The 21,841-nt window shown below is 43.5% G+C and overlaps 1 long non-coding RNA gene across 1 annotated transcript; it reads left to right on the top strand.

Annotated features, from left to right (window-relative positions):
- The first annotated feature begins 12,088 nt into the window (after positions 1-12,088).
- Positions 12,089-21,473, top strand: LOC139707839 (uncharacterized). The gene is made up of 5 exons (XR_011709266.1): positions 12,089-12,148; positions 12,714-12,843; positions 17,962-18,144; positions 18,860-19,023; positions 21,141-21,473. It is a non-coding gene; the product is annotated as an uncharacterized lncRNA (long non-coding RNA).
- Positions 21,474-21,841: the final 368 nt, after the last annotated feature.

The raw sequence follows: 21,841 nt of genomic DNA, 5'->3' as shown, positions 1-21,841 counted from the left end.
TCATTACGTATCGTAGGTACATACTGAAATACCATGCTGTGCTCCATCGGTATGTATAATTACTGTACATCACTTAAAAATATGTGTGTGTGTGTGTGAGAGAGAGAGAGAAAGAGCGCGCACAAGCGCGCGAGCGTGCGCTGACTTCTCAAGCTACCATAACCATCTCTTACAGACATTTGCCAGGGCACTGTCTACTTCCTAAATCACAACATGGCAATGACTAAGATATTTGCTACCACCATATTTGCTACCTGTAAGATCCAGAGTGCACAGCCAACAGCACTGAGACCACAGCAAATATTGGTGAAACCCAGCACTGTCGGGTATACGATGAACAACAAAAAGACAAGACTCAACCTTCATGTGAATTAAAGACTGATTAGGGAAGCAAGGTTAATACAGAAAAAAATAATTAGGGAGATCACCTCTGATGCAGCATACTACAAGAAGATCCATTTGGATGAAGAATATTTTGCCTTTTATATTTATTAAAAAGAAAGTAAACTTTATTATTATTTAATACATGAATTAACACTGTTATGCCTCTTCAATGTGTGTGTTGAGTGGTTACCGTCTTAAGGTACAAGAAGCAACCTTATATCTAAGTGGAAGATGCAAAACACAGAAGGATGAACAGTGGCACCCCACTGTCTGTATAACTTAGAGCAGCTGACAAATGCCCAGTTATGCAGACTTAAAGATACCATCTTTATGAACGATGGTCCTTTGTAATTAAAAGGTAAAACCTGAAAATCACTGGCCTACCCTGTCACTGATTAACTGATCGAAAAGCTCTGAAAAAGTTGTTCAACTTAAAAAAAAAAAAAAGTATTTTCTTTTTCCAAACTAGACAAAACAAGGGTTTCAAATTTTGTTGACCTCTTCTGTCAAAAATATCAATAGAATGCTACTTAATGAATATTTTTAAGCAAACAAACAAATGTATAATATGTCCCTTTAAGGTGAAAATGTAACTTTTTTAAATGGGTGGGGGCATTATTCCTTTTTAAAAGAGCAATTTAAAAACAGGGTCTTGGAAATCATTTCAACCATTCTGTGATGATGCTGTCAATTTCTATATAAGGACTTGATCTCTAAAATCTTCTATCTGTACAAATATTCAAACCATATATCCAAACTTATTTTAAAATCTCCCTAAATGAAGTATTTCAGGTGTTTTGGACCCTTTTATTAAACATATAAAAATATATAAAATCTTCCAATGAGTTCACCAGAACTGATTAATGTCAGGAAGGACTAAAATGTATTAGTTGGATTTCAACAAAAATCTTTGCAGAAACTGGCAGCATATGACATTACAAAAAAGAATCAGGCTGGGAATATGGCTCCGTGGTAGACCACTTGCCTAGCATGCATAAAACTCTGCATTTAATTCTCAGCCCTACAAAAAAAAATTAATAATAATATCAACAAATGTCAACATTTAGAAAATATAATCAAGGATTTACACATATTTGTGAGATCTTTTTCAAAAGTATCCTGACCTAAACTAGAACTTCAAACTACTATACGACACCAAGACATTCCAAAATAACAAAGTATATTCAATTGCGCTGTCTTACACACACACACACACACACACACACACTCACACATATATATGGGGGGTTCCGGGATTCAACCCAGGGGTACTTAACCACTGAGCCACATCCCCAGCACCAAGTTGCTTAAGGCCTTGCTAAGTTGCTGAGGATGGCTTTGAACTCACATTCCTCCTGCCTCAGCCTCCTGAGCTGCTGGGATTATAGGCATGCACCACCATGCACAGCTGTTGTTACTAATAACTCTTTTTTATTTTTTTAAAGAGAGAGAGAGAGAAAGAGAGAATTTTTTAATATTTACTTTTTAGTTTTCGGTGGACACAACATCTTTTTTATTTTATTTTTATATGGTGCTGAGGATCGAAGCCAGCACCCCTCGCATGCCAGGAGAGCTTGCTACTGCTTGAGCCACATCCCCAGCCCAATAATTCTTAATAATTCATTTCATTTCATTTTTTAACAAATCTCTATCCTCTGTCATATGTGCCTGGCACTATTCTATGCTCTGGAATACAGCAAAGGACAAAAGTTACAAAAATCATCATTCTCAGGGAGCTCATACTTCAGTGTGAAGAGAGATAAAATATACTAATAGAAATTAATATAGTATGTTAAATGGCGATGGAGAACAATCACTGTATGAAGGGATGCAGGAAGTGCTAGAAAATGTCGGGGTGAAGATACGCCCACTGGAAAGGTACCATCTGAGCAAAGACAAGTGGAGCACCTGGAGATGTAAAGGTCCTAAAACAATAAATGCTGAGTTTCTATGAGGAAGAACAAGGAGGCCCATGATACTGAAGCAAAGTGCAACGGAAGAGCAGAGGAGATAAGGACACAGAGGCAAAGGAGGGCCAGATTTTACAGATCTGGGTTTGTCCAAAATGACAGTCACTAGCCAAGTGAGGCTGCTGAGCACCTGAAACACAGCTGGTATAAACTGGGATATTCTGAGTGTGACTTTAGTACAAGCTGTAAAACAGTGTAAGGGATCTCAGAACCGAAAATATTTTTGACATGCTAGGTTCAATAAAATGCATTATTAAAATTAATTTTAACAGTTTCACTTTTCTTTCATTTGTCCTTTACAAGAAAAATTTAAATTACCAATGTGGCTCTCCTATGTAGCTCATATTTCCTTTGGACAATGCTAACATGACCTATAGAGTCCGACCGACCCCAGTAATGACCATGGCTTTTACTGAGTGGGGAAGCCACTGTGGGTTTTGAGTACAGCAGGGCATGATACGACTTTTGTTTCATGGGATCATTCTGGCTGCTGGGGGAAATCCAACCTGTAAGAGGGAAAGGAGAAGCAGATGAGAGATGACATCGGTCTGAACCAGAGTAGCAGCAGTGGAAGCAGTTCTGATAGATCAGATTCTGAATACACTTTGCAGATGGAGTCAACAAGATTTGTGAAGGATGTGATGAAGGATGACTGGAAAGAGAAGTCAAGCAAAGGTGTTTGGGATGAGATACTGGAAGGACAGCATTCCCATAACTAGGTTAGGGAGACTGTAGAAAGAACATATCTGAGCAGGAAAATCAGAAGTTCCATTTTGGACAAGCTCGGTGCTACCCATCTATTAACACCAACAGTTAAATGTTAACTAGGCAGATGCAGGATCAATTCAGGAGAGAGTCTGAGCTGGTGAAAAATAACTGGGGATCACCAGCACAGACTTAACTTTCCACTAGGAAAAATTTTCAACATACGTAAAACTAAAGAGAACAGTATAGCAAATCCCAGGTACCCATCACTCAGCTTCAACAACGACTAACTCATGGTCAATCTTATTTTTCTCCTAGGATTAATCTAAAGCAAATTCTAGAAATCATCCTTAGAGATGGTATTTAAGCTATGAGACAGGAAAGGATCACAGTAGGGATGAAAGAAGATGGAGAGGAGATACGCAGGGCCTTCTCATGACCTTCTCTGGTTCAGAGGTCAAGTAGATGAGAAGCTGAGAAGGACAGCCAATGTACCAAGTGGGAAACCACAAGTATACACCCTGGAAGCCAAGGAAGAAGGGTGTGACCAGCTGTGCCAAAAACACTGCTGAAGAGCTACCAGGATGAACAATAAGAAAAAGCAGACTTAGTAACACAGAGCTCACTGTGACCTTGTCACAAGAGCTTTCATCTGCAGTGGTGGGATTGGAGAGGGAATTCAACTGCAACAGAAGCAGGAAACTCTTTGAGGGGCAGAAGCTGAGACAGGTAAAGGTGGATTTTTTTTTTTTTTTTAAGAGAAAACAATAATCTATGGAAATGATCCAGGAGAGGGAAAATTAGTGTCACAAGAAGAAGGGCAAGTGCTAGGACAATGCTCAGAATATGTGAGGGGGACTGGAATTTATGCAGAGAGGGGGTGCCCTTGGACAGGACCCCAAATAGTTCATGCAAGGAAATGGTAGATATGTCACAGCCACTGAACTTTTTTGTTTTATGATGTATATACATTGTCAATAGAGAATTGCTATATATAAACACACGTGGGAAGTTGCTCAAAAGTTTTAACTGATACATGTACATATTAAAATAAGTAAAAACTATTTAATTGAAAAAAAAATACTCTAAACCATGTAACCTACTGTGGCCAAAGATGCATATCATGACATAGTTAATATGCTCTATATTATTATTTTAAGTATATATTAAAAATCTAGGAGTGGTAAAAGAATATTAGTCTTTGTATCTGAGAAAATATTTTTACCAATATTTCTTTAAAAGTCTTAGAAACTATCCAGGAACTATAATACAGCTACATTTGAACTGAAAATACAAAAAAAAATACATATATATAATACAAATCACATAGCAATCACAAAACCAGAGCATCACAGAGATCAAACAAAACTCTCATTATTTACATAGAGAAATGTCAATTACTTAAAAGTTACGTTGACAAGACAGGACTAAACCATACCATCAGATTCTGCTGCCGCAGAAGTATGTATACACAATACTGTAAGCTCTGCAAAGAACAGCAAATCAAGTAAATGGGCCTGTCACCTGAAAGGCCCGCAGGTAACCTAATTAAAGCAGGCAAAGCCCCAGTTCAAGCTGCACTCCACAAAGTCAGAGAAACATCGAACTTGCGCAAACATCATCAGTACCACTTGGTGCTTGCCAAGCCCTTTACCAATTCAGGATACCTTTTAAAGGTTTTCATTTAGCCTCTCTGCGATCCATCGGTTAAGTAAGCTCTCCATTTTAACTCTCAGCTACACACACTCAGGCCCAAACATGTTAAATGGATACACACACGTAAAGGGAGCACCGCTGCTAGCAGGCAGGTTGCAGGGCTATGAAACACTTGGTTTCTTGGGGGCACCTCTCATCAGTCACATAAAATGACAGCACAAGAACATGAACACCAAGCCCTAAAATGGGGCATATCTGTCAACACAGAAGTGATGGCCACGGTCACACAACTCACACAGGGAAAACTGACGGCAGCTCTCCGTGGTTAGATGGTGAACATCATGAGAGCAGGATGCTGCCCGTCTTTTCACAGGTGCATGCCCAGTGTCTGGTACAGTGCCTGGCACAGAGCAAGCTCTCAAGAAATCATTATTGAAGGAAGAAATAAATGACTAGTTACATGAAACCATAAAGCAACAGGGATAATGGAGGACGTTCAAAATCATAAAAATGTTTCCATGAAACCCAGGCAAGCTGTTGACAGCAGTTGACTGGGGATAGTGGTGGGCAACGAGGTAAAGGTAGAAATGAAAAACTGCAAAACAAATTAAGAATGGCTGTACTCTTTATTAAAAGAGATTTCAAGGTTTATCAATTAAACGAAAAGTGTGGATCTTAATTTGGATCTTGATTTAAACCAATAGTTTAAAAAAAAAAAAAGAGAGACAACAGGGGAAACTTAAATACCAACTGGATGACAGGTGATATTTAGGCATGACTGTGCTTTCTCCAGGTGTGATAAAGGTATTATCATCCAGAGATACATAATGATGTCTTTATGGATAAAATGCTACAATGCCTGAGAAGTGCTACTAAATAATCCATGAAGGGGGGAAAGGGATAATAAATGAGAGGAGATGGGCTATGCATTGAATGTGTGTTGAAAACTGGGTGATGGGAACATAAAGATTGAAAACACTTTACCTTCATATGCCTGTGAAAATTTCCACAGTAAGAAGTTTTTAATAAAAGAATAACCATAACGTCAAATCACAGTTGACATATTTGCATTTGCTGCACCGTAAGAAATTAACCGAGTGGTATATCTGGTCATACACAGGCACAGTCATTTCCACAGAGACCTGCAGAACATGGCTGGGAATCCCGCCTCTTATCCATCCCTGCCACCATGTTCATCTGGATTCACAGGCTACATGTCTGCCCTCACTCTGGGCCCAGAGATGCTTGTGTTTCCTGTTTCCTCACACTGATTTCTACTCCCCCTTGCCAATCCTCTCTTTCCTGCCATGAGTTCTTCCTTCTTTCCCCAGCCCTCTGTTCTGATAGTACTGGCTGCCTTTAACCCACCTCTGGGTACCAAGTCATACTCCTCCTTTCTCATGGCCCTGATTGATGGCAATGAATTTTCTCATGCTCATTGGCATTAATCCCTCCCTATCCTCTTTTCCTTAAAGGCAGTCACACTAGCAGTATACCCCAGTATGTCCATCCCTCCCCAAACTTGTCACTCTTACTGGTGTGAGTCCCTTTCTTCCTCCACTTACCTACTCAGATCCCTCCTGCACATTTCCAAAGCAAACCAAATAAGGATGGGTCAGCCAATTAAACATCTGCATGCCTCCAGCATGCCAGCTCTTCATCCGGCACCAAGGTGACGGCAATGAACAAGACAGACACAGACACGCTCTCCTGAAGCGTTATGATCTAGTGCACATGGAATTAAAATTGGTTCAACTGTTCATCAGCCTTCCAGTCCAGATTGTGAATCCTTTATTCACCCCTGTGTCCTCAGAACTTCACGCAGTGTCTGACACATAACAGAACTTAATGAATATCCAACAGATAAAGTGAATGATTCTCCCAAGTCAATGCATAGGTCCCAACAATAGTTTAAGCCCACGTAATGTGGAGGTCACCCTGAACTCCACAAATGAAAGGTAGTAAAAGAGAATTTTTTAATGAGATTCTTTTTTTTTTTTTGATGAGCAGCCAGAGACCCAGCCTCTGGAGAAATGTATCAGGGAGGTACAAAGGAAGGTTTCTGGAGCCTGGCTTACCATTACCAGCTAAAAGCAGCTTTCGGTGTGCTTGGCTTCTGCCTTCTTTCCTATTCTGGATCATCTGCTCCCTCCTCCCACTACCAGCCTCCTCCCTTCTCCCTTCTAGCTGCAATGGGAATAAACCTCAGTCACCCCTCCCCATTCTCCCCACTGCTCTGTGCATGTGGTTTCCTCTTGCCACAGCGTCTTTCACTTCCTATCACAGCCTTGAGAAGAACTGCCCCAACTGCTGCGTTGTTGCTGTTCTACAGCAACAAGAACTTTAAATGAGCCCTGTTACCAGTCAAGAATTTCACCAAGACTCCAGTATGAGGACCCAGGTCAACAAGATGGCAACCAGTACACAAAAGAACTCCATAAAAATGGCCTGCAAAAAAAAAAAAAAAAAATGCTAATCCTAGCCCCAAGCCAGTACAGAAACACACCCCAACTCCGAGCCCAGGGCCTGTCTGACAGTGTTGATGAGTGCCAGGTTCAGGAAGACACACCAGGCTGGGGTGGAGATCATCTCTGCAGGAGCATCTTCAGGGCCTGAAACTAAAGCAGGTAATGAGGCCTGAAGTGGTAAAGCAGAGATATCAGGAGACTTAGCTGTAGGACTTGGCAGGAACCATTAGCCTCCCTTCTCCTGTCCTGAGCTGGGTTTGGGTCAGTCCAATCTCTTCTGCACAGGCCTGTGAAATTAGAGAGGGAGGGACAGTAGCTTGTCAAACCAAGGCCACAACCCAGCCCTGCACAGGAACTCTCAGGCCTCCTGGCCCAAAGACAGGGTGGGGCACGCTCCAGACTCCAAGAAAAGGGCTAAAAATGAGGAGTTTCTCTGATACAGAATTGCTATTTTTAAGGCTAACTCTAATAATCTATCATCTTGACTACTAGATTATCCTCCTATGGGATCTTAAAGGCAGGCCCAATGCAGAATCTTCAAGAACTCTGGAGATCTGAAATGGTCACAGTAAGTACCCCCAACAGAGACCTAAACACTTTTCTCATCACCTATGGCAGAGATTGGCAAACTTTTATCTTTTATATCTTAAAGGTCAAGAGAGTAAATATTTTAGGCTGTAGGGTCATATGGTCTCTGTTGCAACTACTTAACCACGCCCCTATCACATGAAACCAGCCAAAAACAATTCATAAATAATAAACATGTCTATGTGCCAATAAAACTTTATTTACAAAAATAGGTATCCAATCCATGGGTCATAGTTTGCCAAACCCTGGTCATTGGGAAAACCTGCTCTTCTAGAATTTTCATGCCCCAAAGAAGAGGCCACCATGCACCTAAAGGGCTCTCACCCACTCTGAAGCCAAGGGACTTCATTCCTGCTATTCACTTCCAGAAAACAATGAAGAAAATCTAGGCTGCTTGCTCCAAAGCCTGGCCTGGATCAGCAAGCTGGGCAAAGGTGGAAAAAGTGGTAGACATCAAATCTGAGGGCTTCAGAGCTGGAAAAAACTAGATCCCTAGGACTAGGCATCAAGGCCTGGAAAAGGAAGTGATGTGCCCAAGATCATGTGCTGCCAAAGGTCTCCACATTCTATACTCCTCCAGAGTGATAAATAACCAGGAAGCATATAAACAGTAGGCTGGGGGAGGCCAAGCACCTATGGCACCTCTCTGTAGCACTACTTGGGGCTGAAAGCAAATGGTTCGGCAAAGGTCAAGGAGACTGCCTAGAGAGGTAAGTGTATGTACATATGACTATTTTTCCAACAGTACCTGAACACAGTTACTAGGGAGAAAACAAAAACAAAACCCCAAATTTCAAAAAAGGATGTGGTTAGGTAGCAGATGTGGGTGATCAGCAGAAACTGGTCTAGGAGTCTGGGCAAGCCCCGGGGTAATAAACAAGCACAAGGCATACAGTATCACCCCATTCCCTAAGCCCTGGGATCTACTCCACAGACCTTCTCAGCAACCAAGTACCTTCAAGCTTCGTAATCCAATATCCTCCAAATCTCTTCCCAGAACTGACTTCCATTGCAAACTTTAGTTGCCTGACCATAAACATCTCTGTCCCAATGCCCTGGCCATCATCTTGAAGAGCACATGTCCAAAAGCAAATAAAATAGGATCCCCCCCCCCCCCCAGTGAAAGTCTGAATGCTAATTTTTCTTTTTCTTCAATCACCAAGGCTCAAAAATTCAGTACCTTGTCTTCCCCATGTCCTATCTCCAAGCCAAAGTGGCTTTCTGTACTACCTCTTCCTCCCCATTCCCACAGGCTCCACCCTAACCCATGACCTCCAATCTGGTAGGTTACCAGTCTCCTGCCTGGGGCCCCGGATTCCACAACACCAGATCTTCCCTCATTTACTCATCCACCTCACATCCACTATGATCCCTTCAAGGTCAAGGTCGAGTGTTACCTACCTTTTGTGTCCCAGCTCCAAAAACCTCATCCAACATGGGTGTGAGGGGAGGATACAATAAATGCTTAATGAACGGTTCCTAGCTTTCACCATGGAGCACTCAAAAAAACTTCAGGGCCTTCCTATTTCCCAAGACTCACAAGCTCTGAAGGCCCTCTAACATCTCACTCACCCTTCCCACCCTCATCTCTTACCATCCCAGAAATAAGATCTTGGCTCCATCAAGCTGATCAATCCCTGATCCTCTTCATGTGCCCATCATTCCTGCATCCACATCTCTGCCCACGCTCTGCTCACCCTTCCCTGCAATGACGTCCATGCCCTGCCCCCACTACGCACTCCAACTTCTATGCAACTGCCAGTTACTGAGCTGGGGGTGGGGGATGTAAAAAGGGGGTAGATGATTTAAAAAACAAAATGGGGAAAGAGGGGTATAACAAGGATATGCTGGGGGGTCTCTGATCCCTGGAGGCAACACCCTCCCAATGGTCGCAAATGATTAGAGAACGAAGAGGCGGGAGGAGGAGCCAGATTTTTCCACTGAAGGAAAGGCATGATTTTCATCACTGCTTCTGTTGCCCTGGTAACCAGGGACAGCCCAGTGGAGAGTACAGTAAAAGAACACCATGTTTATCTTTGCTGTCTGATCCACTTCCCTGTACACCCTTCCCTGACCATCCCCTACCCCCTAAGCTTATTCCAAATTTCTTATGATGCCATCAACATCCTTCTGGTCTCTTGCTCAAAACCTCAAAGGCAGAAGTAATTTTTCCCTCTTTTTATCTAAGGCTAAGTACCATGTACTTTTCTACTGCGGCATTCTGGGGGTCATCTCACCATACCCACCTGTCATGCCAGGGGCCCCAAGAACCAAGGATTGGCCTCAAAGCACAAGAATGGCATCCACTCTGCCAGATATTCCCCTGGGCAAGGGAAAATAAATGGGCAAGGTGGTGGTGAAGACTGCCCAGCCAACCCTTCTTTCTCAGGCCCAGACAGCTTGTGTGGAATGGGCCCCGTTCTCCCAGTCCCCCTCCCATGTCTGGGATCAGAAGAAGGAGCCAAGCTGGGGATGGGGGGAGTAGGTCCACCCACAAGCTCTCCCAGATCCTGCCTCCTACATGGACACGGTGTCTGCGTGACCTGAGAACAGAGACAGAGTGCTCGCCCTGGGAGATTATATAAGCGTTATATAACATGGTGGCACCAATAAGCACACAGACGCAGTTATCAAGTGCCAGGGACAGGCCAGGGGTGGAAACAAATGCAAGGGGCTGGAAGAACAGCCCTCTTACCACCAATGCCAAAGCAATGCCAGGTCCTAGCTGCCCCAGCCCTGTCTATACCTGCTCCTTCCACCCCAGAGGACAGAGAGAGAGACTTGCCTGGCTCTGCATTCTTCTTCCCAAGCTGGGCAGTAGGGAGGGGCTGCAGCACCATCACCACCCTGGCCCTGGCAGCCTCTATCTGGCCTGAGACAGCCTGGCCACCCTTCTGGCAGGGGGGGCAGCAAGGGGGTCTTAGGTAGGGGAGGGGTGAGGACAGAGCCCCCTCTTCTGTTCTCCTACCAGAATGTGCTTGTTTGGGGAACAAGGACTGCAGCAGCTCCAGGATTGGCTGGGCCAGCCGTCCCTCGGCTCTGTCATTTGCTGTTTCTCTAAAAAACAAAACAAACCGAAAGGGAAAGGGAAAAACAAATTAAAGCACATTTGGCAAAGGCTAAATCCCAAATTTTGATATAGGGCTGCAAACAAAGCTGGAAGGAGGGGGATACTAAAGAAATTGCCCTTTTTTTCTGCAGCCCCCACCTCCCACCATATCCTGGCAACCTACCACCTATGAAGTAAACCTGGGGAATTGTCCTCAGTCCCCGACCCCAGGCAGCCCCTGTCTAGGTCGCTGCCTCAGTTGCCTGCGCTTCTTCCAAGGCTGGTATTCCCCCTCCCCCTCTGCAGTGAGCTCAGAGTCCGCGGCTCCCTCCGGGACTTGCACGCGGGGCCAGGCGGCGGCCTGGGGCAGTTCAGGGCAGTTTGGGGCCAGATCTTCATCAAACTCCTCCATCATCACCACCACACCCACTTTATTAACATGGGGTGGGGTGGGGGGGAGGTAAGGGGGGGTGGAACTGAACAGAGACAGAGCCCAGTGGCATCTCCTCCGGTGGCACCTGCCCTCTCCCAAACTATGCCTCTGGCCTTCCCGCCGCCTCCGCCACACGCACCTCCGAGCCCCCTGAAGAAGGGGGAAAAAGAAACACGTATTAATATCACGAGCCCTGGCGCACCATCCCTCGCCCCCTCAACCACCTGTCTCTGCGCTCTCCCTCCCCCACAGCCTTCCTCAACTCCGGGCGCCCCCTCTGCAGCAAAGGGGCACCACGCCCACTGCGGAGCCCAGGAACCCAAGGTGGGAGGGGGCTGGGGCTCACGTGCGGGCCGGGGGCTGCTCACCCACCGCCCAGATGGCCCTGACCCCAGAGTGCGGGGGCCCGCCCGGGCTGCTCCAGGCCGCGATCCACTCCCACACCCTGGAGAGGGGAGCTGCGCTGGGAGACCGAGCTGCAGCGGGGGTGGGGCACGGGCGGGACCCTGGGCATCGCTTCCTGGGAGCCCACCGTGTCCCAGGACGCTCCGGGACCGCGCTACAGGCCAGGCCCGCGCTGCCCACTCCCACCCGGCCAAAGCCCGGCTCTTACCTCTGGGGCCGCCACCCTCCCGAGGCACTGCGCAACACCGCTCGCTGCCCGGCAAGCGAACCGCGGCGCGCGGGAGATGCGCAGCAGCTGCGGACGCCGGAGCGGCGGCACCCGCCGCCGCTTCCCGGGCGTGTGAGCTCAGCCCGCCCGCGCGGCCGCGCTTCCCACGCCCGGCGTCCTTCGTGGCGCCACCCAGCGGCCGCGTCCAGCACCGCACGCTCGAGTCCGGGAAAATTCTGCCGCAGCCTCGCCGAAGGATTTGGAAATTCCCAGAATTTGCCAGTAGGTTTGCAGCGGGGCGGGGGTGGGGGATGGGGGGGGTGGAGGGGCTTGGGACAGGACAACTCCCACTCACTCTATCCCTGAGTCTTTGCATATCATACTGGTTCCCCCATTGCTCTGACATTTCGTCCTCAAAATACTCTCCCAGTGACCCCTCTTTTAAAATGGGGGTAAAATGACGAGAGCTGGTATTGTAGGGCCTCCGTAAGCCTGCATAGAGATCATAGAGATGAGATCAGAGGTGTGCACTGGGTCATTTGCAGAGCTTATTTAAAAAACAACACAGATGCACCAGCCTACCTGTAAATTCTAATTCAGGAGATTTTAGAGGACTGATTTTCAATCTTTTCTTGGATCTAGACCCTTTTGAGAATAGAAGAGCTGTGAATCCTCTGTTCTTTTGTATTCACATGCATAGGAAACACAATTTTGCATAGAATTTCAGGGAATTCTGAAACTTCTCAAAGCTCTATGACCCCCAGGTTAAAAATTTCCTCTCTGCAGGTATCCACAGATAAGAGACCTAGCTATTGATTCTCTGAATCTGCTTCCACCTTTCCTCCAGCTGTTTCCTCCTCCTGAAATATCTCCAGCAGACCCCAAGCCCACATTTCTGCCTGAAGAAATTCCACTTGTGCTTTCAGGCCAGTACAAAAGCCTCTTCAAGTGCCATCTGTGACCTCTGTTTTCTGGGAGTAAGTATGTTCTTTATGTCTTTTGTCTCTAGTAGATATACATGCACCTGTGGTTAACTGTGTGGTTAGTTGTAAACTCTTTTAAGATCAATTTCCTCCTCTGCAACAAAGGTATCTTAAATGGTATGCCCTTGACAAACTGTTCATAAATAATTAAAGAGAAGTTGGGTTGAGGGGAACAGGAGGCCCAGGGAGAGGAATGCTTTTGTTTCAGGGGAACCTGTGCCCCTCCTCCTCCCCTGATGGATGCTCCACCAATAACCAACATGTAACTACTTCACTTACATCTCCGTGTCTGAAAAACAGAATTCTCAAATTGGCAAGGTCTTTTTATTTATTCCTTCTCCTCTGGGCAAGGCCACAATTTAGGGTTTCCTGGATGAAGGTGGGATACAAGTTCATGAGAATGCATCTGCCAAATAGCAGCTATTCTGCCACTAGTATCCATTACTCCAAATAAGGGGTATCAAAACCCACTTGCCATGCCAGAAGTACAGTGGCACATGACAGAAGCAACCAGGATGTCATCCTTGATTGTCCCATCTTACTTCCCTCCCTCCTTGCACATACTAAATTTCAAAGATTGCCCACCTCTGAATTCTCAGCGCACTATCATTTCTCACCTGGATTTCGGCATTTGTCTCCATCCTACCTAGCCTGTCTGCCTCCAGTCTCAACATGCTCAGAGCCAGTCTCCACATCTGCTATGGACTGAATATTTTTGTGCCCTTAAAATGCATATTTGTGTCAGGCATAATGTCACATGCCTATAATCTCAGCAGCTCAGGAGGCTGAGGCAGGAAGATCATAAGTTCAAAGCCAACCTCAGTGACTCAGCAAGTCTTTCAGCAACTTAGTGAGACCCAATCTCAAAATTTTTAAATAAAATAAAATGTGTCTCAGTGGTTGAGCACCCCTGGGTTCAAACCCCAGTACTAAAAAAAAATTTTTTTTAAAAAGCATACTTGTAATCCTAAACCCAAAGTGAGGGTATTAGAAGGTGAGGTAATTAGGTCATGAAGGCAGAGCCCCCAGGAATGGGATTAGAGCCCTTGTAGAAGAGACACAAGCACTTGCTCTCTCTCTTTCTCTCTGCCTTCTGCCTTGTGAGGAAACAAGAAGACAGTTGGCCATTTACACACCAGGAGCAGACCCTCTCCAGAAACAAACCTGCCAGTCCCTCCATCTTGAATTCCCCAGCATCCAGAACTGTGAGAAGTATGTGTCTGTCGTTTAAGTCACCTAAGCAGCTCAGGAGGCTGAAACAGGAGGACCCCAAGATCAAAGCCAGCCTCAGCAATTTAGCAAGACCCTAAGCAACTTAATGAGACTCTATCTCAAAAGGAAAAATAAAAAGGGCTGGGGATAAGGCTCAGTGGTTAAGCACCTCTGGGTTCAATCCCCAGTAACAAATAATAATAACATTAGCCACATCTAAAATGATGTCTGCTTTCCCTGGCACCATAATACTTCTGCAATAGTGTCTTCAATGCTTAGTATCATAGCTGGTGTCAGGTGGGAACACACAAATTTTTATTAAATTAATGAAAACTTTGAACATGATACACATTCCAGATAAAAGACTCTGGAGCAATACAGTGGTGTTGCAAGATGCGGTGGGACCAGGTCTACTGCTTTTTAAGAATAGCATCACTCACTTTTAACAAATGAATTTCCATCTTTCTGAGTCTTCCATTTCCTTAACTAAAAAATGGGGATAATAGTACTCAGGGTTGCTTTGAAGCTGGCTGAAGAGATACGTTGCAGTACTTTGCAACTTTAATGTCCTCCATATCTATATGTTAGTCAGTGTTGTTGTATTACTTCACTTGATCCTCACGGTAACATTTTGAATAGGCAGCTGACATTTCCCATTTTGCTTATGAGGAAACTAAAGGTGGACAGTAGAAGGCAATTTGCCTAAGGTCATCTAGATAGTTACCAAGAACAGAAGAGGCTTGACACTGGGTTCCAGCATAGGCTCTCTCCACCACATCACCCTTTCTCTTCCCTCCCATCCTTAAAATAGGAAGCAGTGTTGGGACACATATATGTCAACATCCTGAGGATCATGTGCTCAAAAATGTCACTGCTCAGCCTTCTTCTAAAGAGTTTTTCAGTGTGTGAGGTGGGTTGGTGGTGGAAACAGGACAGAAAGGAATGGGCTAGGAAGAATGACCTTGGAGATGACTCTCTACTCCCCACTTCTGCCCCTAATCACACCCTAGTGGGGTGAGCTCAGTCGACAGCCCCTCTGTACCATGTAATTGGACTTCTGCAGCCTCCAAGGTTCCCAGAAGCTGGATATCTGTTTCCTCCCCATGTCCAATTCTGTCCATCAGCAAATATCTACTGAGTTCATATTAAGTGCTCTGTCAGCACCTGCAGAAGTGTGGCCAAATCAACCACCTGGGCCTTGATGTGCCCATTCTGCAAAATGGGGTTAATAGCCTATCATGTGTCTGTTGTGAGACTTGAAAAGGATGACTGATGGCTGTTGGCAGGTTGTTGCTAGTGGAGAAGCCTACTGCAACACCCAGGCCCGATGGCTGCTGTATTTCAAGCCATGGGAACGGGTTATTTGGTGACCAGGTGGTGTCAAAGAGGAGAAGAGGAGCTGGGGAAGTAAAGAAAACAGAATGAAGGCTGAAGTGCTTGCTCCCAGGAATGTGGGGACAGCTTTGGAGGTCAGAGGTTGTTGGAACTGTTCAAGAATGACTTTTGACTTTCTGGGCCCATGTCGAGCCAAGGTAATGAGAGGTTTTCCTGAGATCTTGGTGAACAGGGGGCGTGGACCACAGAGAGCCAAAAACATGACTGTGGGGGCTTAGATGAAGCCCCTTTTCAGAAGCTCCAGAAATAACTCAAGGGTATCCTGAAAATGTCAGTGATATCATCAGACGAGGCATTTTTACAAATGTGAAGAACGGAAGTGGTGCCCGACACATAGTAGGAGCTTGATGTGTGTGTTCCCTAGGATGTACACATCCGGGCATCAGGTGTTGAGTCTCTTTGCTGCTGGATCTTCTCATAGTGCTGCCTTTGCGTGTTTGTTTCTCAATCTGTCCAGAGCCCCAGGGGACACCCGGTGGAACTGCCCTTCACAAGATCCCCGTGTGTGTGTGTGTGTGTGTGTGTGTGTGTTTATGGTGACTTTTCTCTTTAAAGATTAAATCGTTTTCCCCCTCTTTCTGTTCAACAAAGACAACAGCCCTTTGGTTTTTGATAAATGTTCCTTTCCTACTAGCAGGTGGATTCGCCCCGGGCACTAAGAGCTGTGCTTTTAAACACACACACAAGCCCAGCTGTTTGAATCTGCTGCTTCAGGTCTGTCTTATTTCCCTTATCTCCTGCCCTGGGGGCTGGGTTTTCTCTGCCTTGGCAGGCTGATAACATGTGGAAGGGAGAGAACCATTCTAATTAATAGACTAATTAGTGATACAAGCCTTTAATAGCTGATTATAGGAAAGTCATTCCCCATCCCCCAAGTGATTGATTTATTTATTGCCGTTGTGCTGCATTATGGTAAAATAGTCAGCTTCTAATTATCTATTGACTGCTCCAGTCAGACCTTTCCCTTCACTTCCTCCTCGTCCTGCCCCTTGCTAATAGTGGGCACAGGCAGAACGGGAGAATTCAAAGGAGCCAGTGAGCAACGGTGGACAGATGTGTTAGGATCTATCAAACACCTATCCTGACAGCTCAGAAGTGAAAAGGGAATGGGAGGTGGGGAAAAGAAGAAAATCCTACCCACCCTTCTAGAATTACTCCCCCATGGTTCCTGCCCCTCTGTATGCCACAACTCACAGGCATTATCAATGGCATTAAAAAAAAAAAACAGCCTAGTGTGGGACTTAAAAGCCTGCCCTCAAATCCAGCTGCACAGGTTCAAAACTCATCTGTCTTACTGACTTGTGATCTGGGGCAAGTCTTTTCAAACTCACTGTGCTTTAGTCTTCTCATTTGTCAGGTGGAAATATAATTGTTCCTCCCCAGGATTGTGGTGAGGATAAACCATTTGGGGCACTTAGCACAGGACTCAGCATGTACTAAGCCCTCAGTAACATCAGCTATGCTAATTACTGCTGCCTGAAATTATTACACATACCTGTTACATATAAGGAATGTGATAAATGTTTGTGGAATATATGAGTGACTAGTTCATAATTCTCAAGTAGATTGTAAGCCCTTGAAGTTCAAAAAGGTGGAGAAAAGAGAAATTGAACAATAAATCATCATAATAAAAGCTACCTTTAGTTAAGTGCTTATCATGAGCTAGCCTCTGAACTAATTGCTCTATATACATTCTCTCGTTTAATCCTTATGGAAACTGATTTTTTATCATCCTTCTTAAATCACAGTTGTTATTATTGTTTTTTTTTTAATAGCCTTAGCTCTCATACACAATGTTGTGGGAACTCTATGTCCTCCCAAGATTCCAAGGACTCCCGGGGAATGAATTGGCAGTTTCATGATCATTTTTCCTTATAGATTCCTGCTCCGGCTGCATGCAAGCTTTTTTACCTTCCTCCTGACAATGCTGTCCCCTCATCTCCTCACTTTCACAAATGGCAGGCTAAGCCCTTCTTTTCTTCTTTCCCTAAAGGCTCCTTGGGACACAGGGCAATTTTACCTAGAAGACTTATTGAAAGGTGGGGCCATCACAGGATAGCAGACAGCACAGGAAATCACTACTGTGCTCAGCACCCTCCTTCTGGACTGTTCTACTCTGAGCCCTTCCTGCAACCACATTTCCCTTTCCCTAAGAATCTTCTCCCGGTCTTTGTCTCCGCTGAAAACCTCATATTTCTGTTACTTTGTTATGCAAAGAAATTTCGCTTTTTTGAATAAACGCTTCCATTCAAGGATATTCTCAATCTTGGGTCAGAGAAGGAACCAAGAGAATAGAAGCTCAGTAACTTTTTAAAACTAAAAATGTTTAACAAGAAGTATTTTCCTTGACCAATAAGCAAAGCACCATCTGTGATGAATCCTGCCCCACCCTAGAATGAAGACATATGGCAGTTGTTTTTTTCATAACAACATTTGTTTTTCTTCCTGTTATACTTGTAGAAATGGTATGACGTATTTATTATAATACCCATTTTTTTTTTCCAGCGGAGGAGACTGAGGATGAAAAAACTTTTTTTTTTTTTTTAAGTTACTTGCTCTAAGTTCCACAGCTAATGTCAGAGTTGAATTCCAAATGCAGACCTGATTCCAAAGCCAGAGAGATTGACCACGACACCATGTGGCCACTTAATGCAGCTCAAGCGGATCTTGAAGTGGTTCCATTCACAGGTGATTCTTACTCAGGAAATCTTTCTGTTGGGGGAGGTCTTGCAGGTCAGAGGAAGGTGAATTGATTGATTGAAGGCCAAAGACATTAAAACCAAGTAAGAGCTAGGAATAACTACCTATGTATAGCTTCACATCTGAGACCCAAGGGGAGTTGTCGCTATTAATCACTGCTGAATGATTGCTCTGATTGCTTCATTTGTTGGTGCTGCAGTTGCTGAATTTTACTGCGCTGTATTTGACCTTGGGGAGGGGTTCACTTTGGGGGAAGATAAGTAGAGTGGAGGAGGACAGAAACCAGATTATAGTAGACTGAAGAGCAAGTAATAACCAAAGTTATAATTTTCCCATTATCACACTTTATTATGGGGAGAAACCCTTCCAATAAGTATCATGATTTCTATTTTAGGGATGAGAAAGCCCAAGTCACTTTACTTTTGTGGGGCAAAAATCCCTCTCATCTCTCCACCAGTGACATATTATATTAAGGAATGTTTTCCAACTCTTTCTGGGAAGAGTTCTCATAAATTCTGTTTCTGCAACTTTAATCCATTTCCAGTGGTGTTCTTGCCTCCCTTACAACCTTGGTTCCCCAACCAGCTTCCCAGCTGGGATACGCTTTCATCTGGGTCTGCCTGACCCACCATTCCTGCCTCAGGTAAGTCTTGCACAAGAGAACTATGAATCCAAGCTAGCCATTTTTTCATTCATTCCACAGCTAGTTATTGAGCTCTCTGTGAGAGCCTCTGCTACCTGGCCAACCCTTTTAGATATCCTGAGCAACCAGCTTGAAGTGGAGGTTTTAAAGATGCAGCCAACACTCCAAAGCAAGAGAAAGCTTGTCTTATCTTCCCAAAGAGAGAGCCTCTGCTCCATTGCCAGGTAGGAAACCATAAAACACTCTTGGCTGCTATTCCCCCTCTCTGTTATGTCGAAACAGTGACTACTAGATCTCTTAAGGTTTGTTTTTTTTTTTTTTTTAATTTCCCTCCATCTTCTTTCTTTGAAAATTTTCAAACCTACAGAAATGTTGCAAGAGGAAACAATGAGTCCCCCATTTACTGGATCATTTTCTCCTAGATCTAAAATTGCTAATATTTTACATCACATTTGCTTTCTTGGCCCTCCCCATCTCTCTTTATATACATATGTATTTTTTTTCATGATAATACTAAAATGCAGTTTGCCTTTCCACTCTCATTCTCTCACAGGTATGTTACATGTGTATGTGGATATATAGGCTTCTATGTGGTATGCTGGACCATGGGAAACTAAGTACAGACATTATAAAATTTCATTCCTAAAGATTTTTGCACACAAAACTAAAATAAGGCCATTCTCCCATATAGCCATAAAAACCATTATTATGCCTAAGAACCAAATCCAGTTGACTGTATCATCAAGACATCTCCCATCCAGCCACTTTTCTTCAGCCACATGTTGTACTTAACTTCCAGAGTATAGTCGTCTCTTTGCTGGGCCCCTCTTCTGTCCATGATCCACATTCCAACCAAAGAGCTTTCCAAAGTATAAATCAGATTATGTCTCCTTCAGACTTTCCAGTGGCTCTATATTACCTTCACAGTGAAGAATACACCTCAGGTGGCACACAAAGCCAGCCAGTATTGTCTGGATTCATCTAGAGCAGCACTACCCAATAGAATTACACTGTGAGCTATTTATTTGTTTGTTTTTGTTTGTTTGTTTAGAATTTTTTTAAAGTTGTAGATGGACACAATACCTTTATTTTTTTGATTTATTTTTTTACATGGTACTGAGGATGGAACCTAGCGCCTCATGCATGCTAGGTGAGCACTCTACCACTGAACCACATCCCAGCTTCTTTATTGTCATTTCATATTTGCTAGTAGCCACGTTTTAAATAGTAAAAAGGTGAAACTAATCTTTTTTAAAAGATATTTTTAGTTGTATATGGACCATTTATTTATTTTTATGAGGCGCTAAGAATCAAAGTTGCATCATATGTGTGAGGCAAGCGCTTCATCACTGAGCTACAACTCTAGCCATGAAATTGATCTTAAAATACATTTTATTTAATCTAGTATATACAAGATGTTATCATAGCAACACAAACTTAATATTTAAAAAAGTACTCATGAGATACTTAACATTCTTTTTTTTCTCTTGAAATCCTTAAAATCTGGCATGTACTTAACAAAGCCCATCTCAATTCAGATGTTAAATTTTAAGGGTTAAAACAAAATATATTTTTTTTTACTAAAACTAAAGGTTATATTTTACACACACACAATGTATATGGTTCATTTTAAAAGCTGAATTAATTAAAATGAAATAAAATTGGAAGTTCTGTTCCTCATTCACACTAGCCACATTTCAAGTGCTCAGTAGCTGCATGAGGCTAGTTGGTACTGAAATTGTGCAGATTGAGAGTAGGAGTTTTTAAAGTATGATCCAATGTCCCCTGGGGATTCCTTAAACAAATCTAAAGGGTCATTGAAATCAAAACTATTTTCATATTAATGCTAAAATGTTATTTTCCTTCTTCACTTTCATTCTCTCACAAGTGCAGAGTGGAGTTCCAGAGGCTGCACCACATGTAGTATCACAACAGATCTAATACAGAGGCACATAAGAGAATTGGCAATCTTCTATTAAGCCAGATATTAGAAATTTATCAAAGTGTAAAACAGTGCCACTCTTTTTCTCAATTTTTTTTGTAAAATATAATTATTTTTCATTTTGTTACATGTTAGGTAATGGAATAATAATTATTTTCAAATAAATTAACAAATAATTTCATTTTTTTCTGTTTTTTTTTTTTTTCATTTCTACTGAATAAAATTAAACTCTGGTCCAGCTTTATCCATCCTACACAATCAGTGACACACCGAATTTTCTGGAACTCACTTTCCCTTAACACATCCTCTTTCTCTGTTATACAGAGAAAAAGACTGTTCTTTGAAAGTAACTTTTACTTTCTTGACTCCATCTTGTATGTGCTCTTCTTTTGGCTCCAGATATCCTCAACTCATCACCACCATCAAAATCATACCCACCTTCACAGACCTACCCAGATCTCCCCAGCTGGAAGGAGCCTGCCCACTCTGGATGCACTGTACTTCATGTTGACTTCTGGGATATCATTTCTTATTTTATTCCTTGTATTTATTTTGTTGTTATTTGTTTGAATATACTTATAGTATTCTTTGCAATGTTTTAAAATCTGTGGGTACAAATAAATGCATATCTTCTTCATCTCAACCTCTGTTGGCTGAGCATCTCACATGGTTCCTTGTTACTCTTTGAGTTTCTGTTTCTTTTTCTAAAAGAATAGTACCTACTTTGTTGAAGTTCTGTGAGTATTAAGTAAAATACTCTATTTTAACATTGATGCTGTATCTCAATTTTTTTAAGTACTCAATGAAGGTTAGCTCCTATAAATTGTTGTATTATTTGAAGGAATAAATGCACTGATCAAGTGCTATTAGATCTAACTTCAAAACATCTTTTTATTTGAGGGGGGCTACTGGGGATTGAACTCAGGGGCACTGAGCCATATCCCCAGCCCTATTTTGTATTTTATTTAGAGACAGGTTCTCACTGAGTTGCTTAGCACCTCACTTTTGTTGAGGCTGGCTTTGAACTCGCAATCCTCCTGCCTCAGCCTCCCAAGCCACTAGGATTACAGGTGTGCTCCACTGCGCCTGGCTCAAAACAT

This window comes from Marmota flaviventris, chromosome 12 (assembly GCF_047511675.1).
Source record: "Marmota flaviventris isolate mMarFla1 chromosome 12, mMarFla1.hap1, whole genome shotgun sequence".
Taxonomy (NCBI): Eukaryota; Metazoa; Chordata; class Mammalia; order Rodentia; family Sciuridae; genus Marmota; species Marmota flaviventris.
Note: the sequence above shows the minus strand (reverse complement) of the source record. Positions and strands in the feature narration are given on the sequence as shown.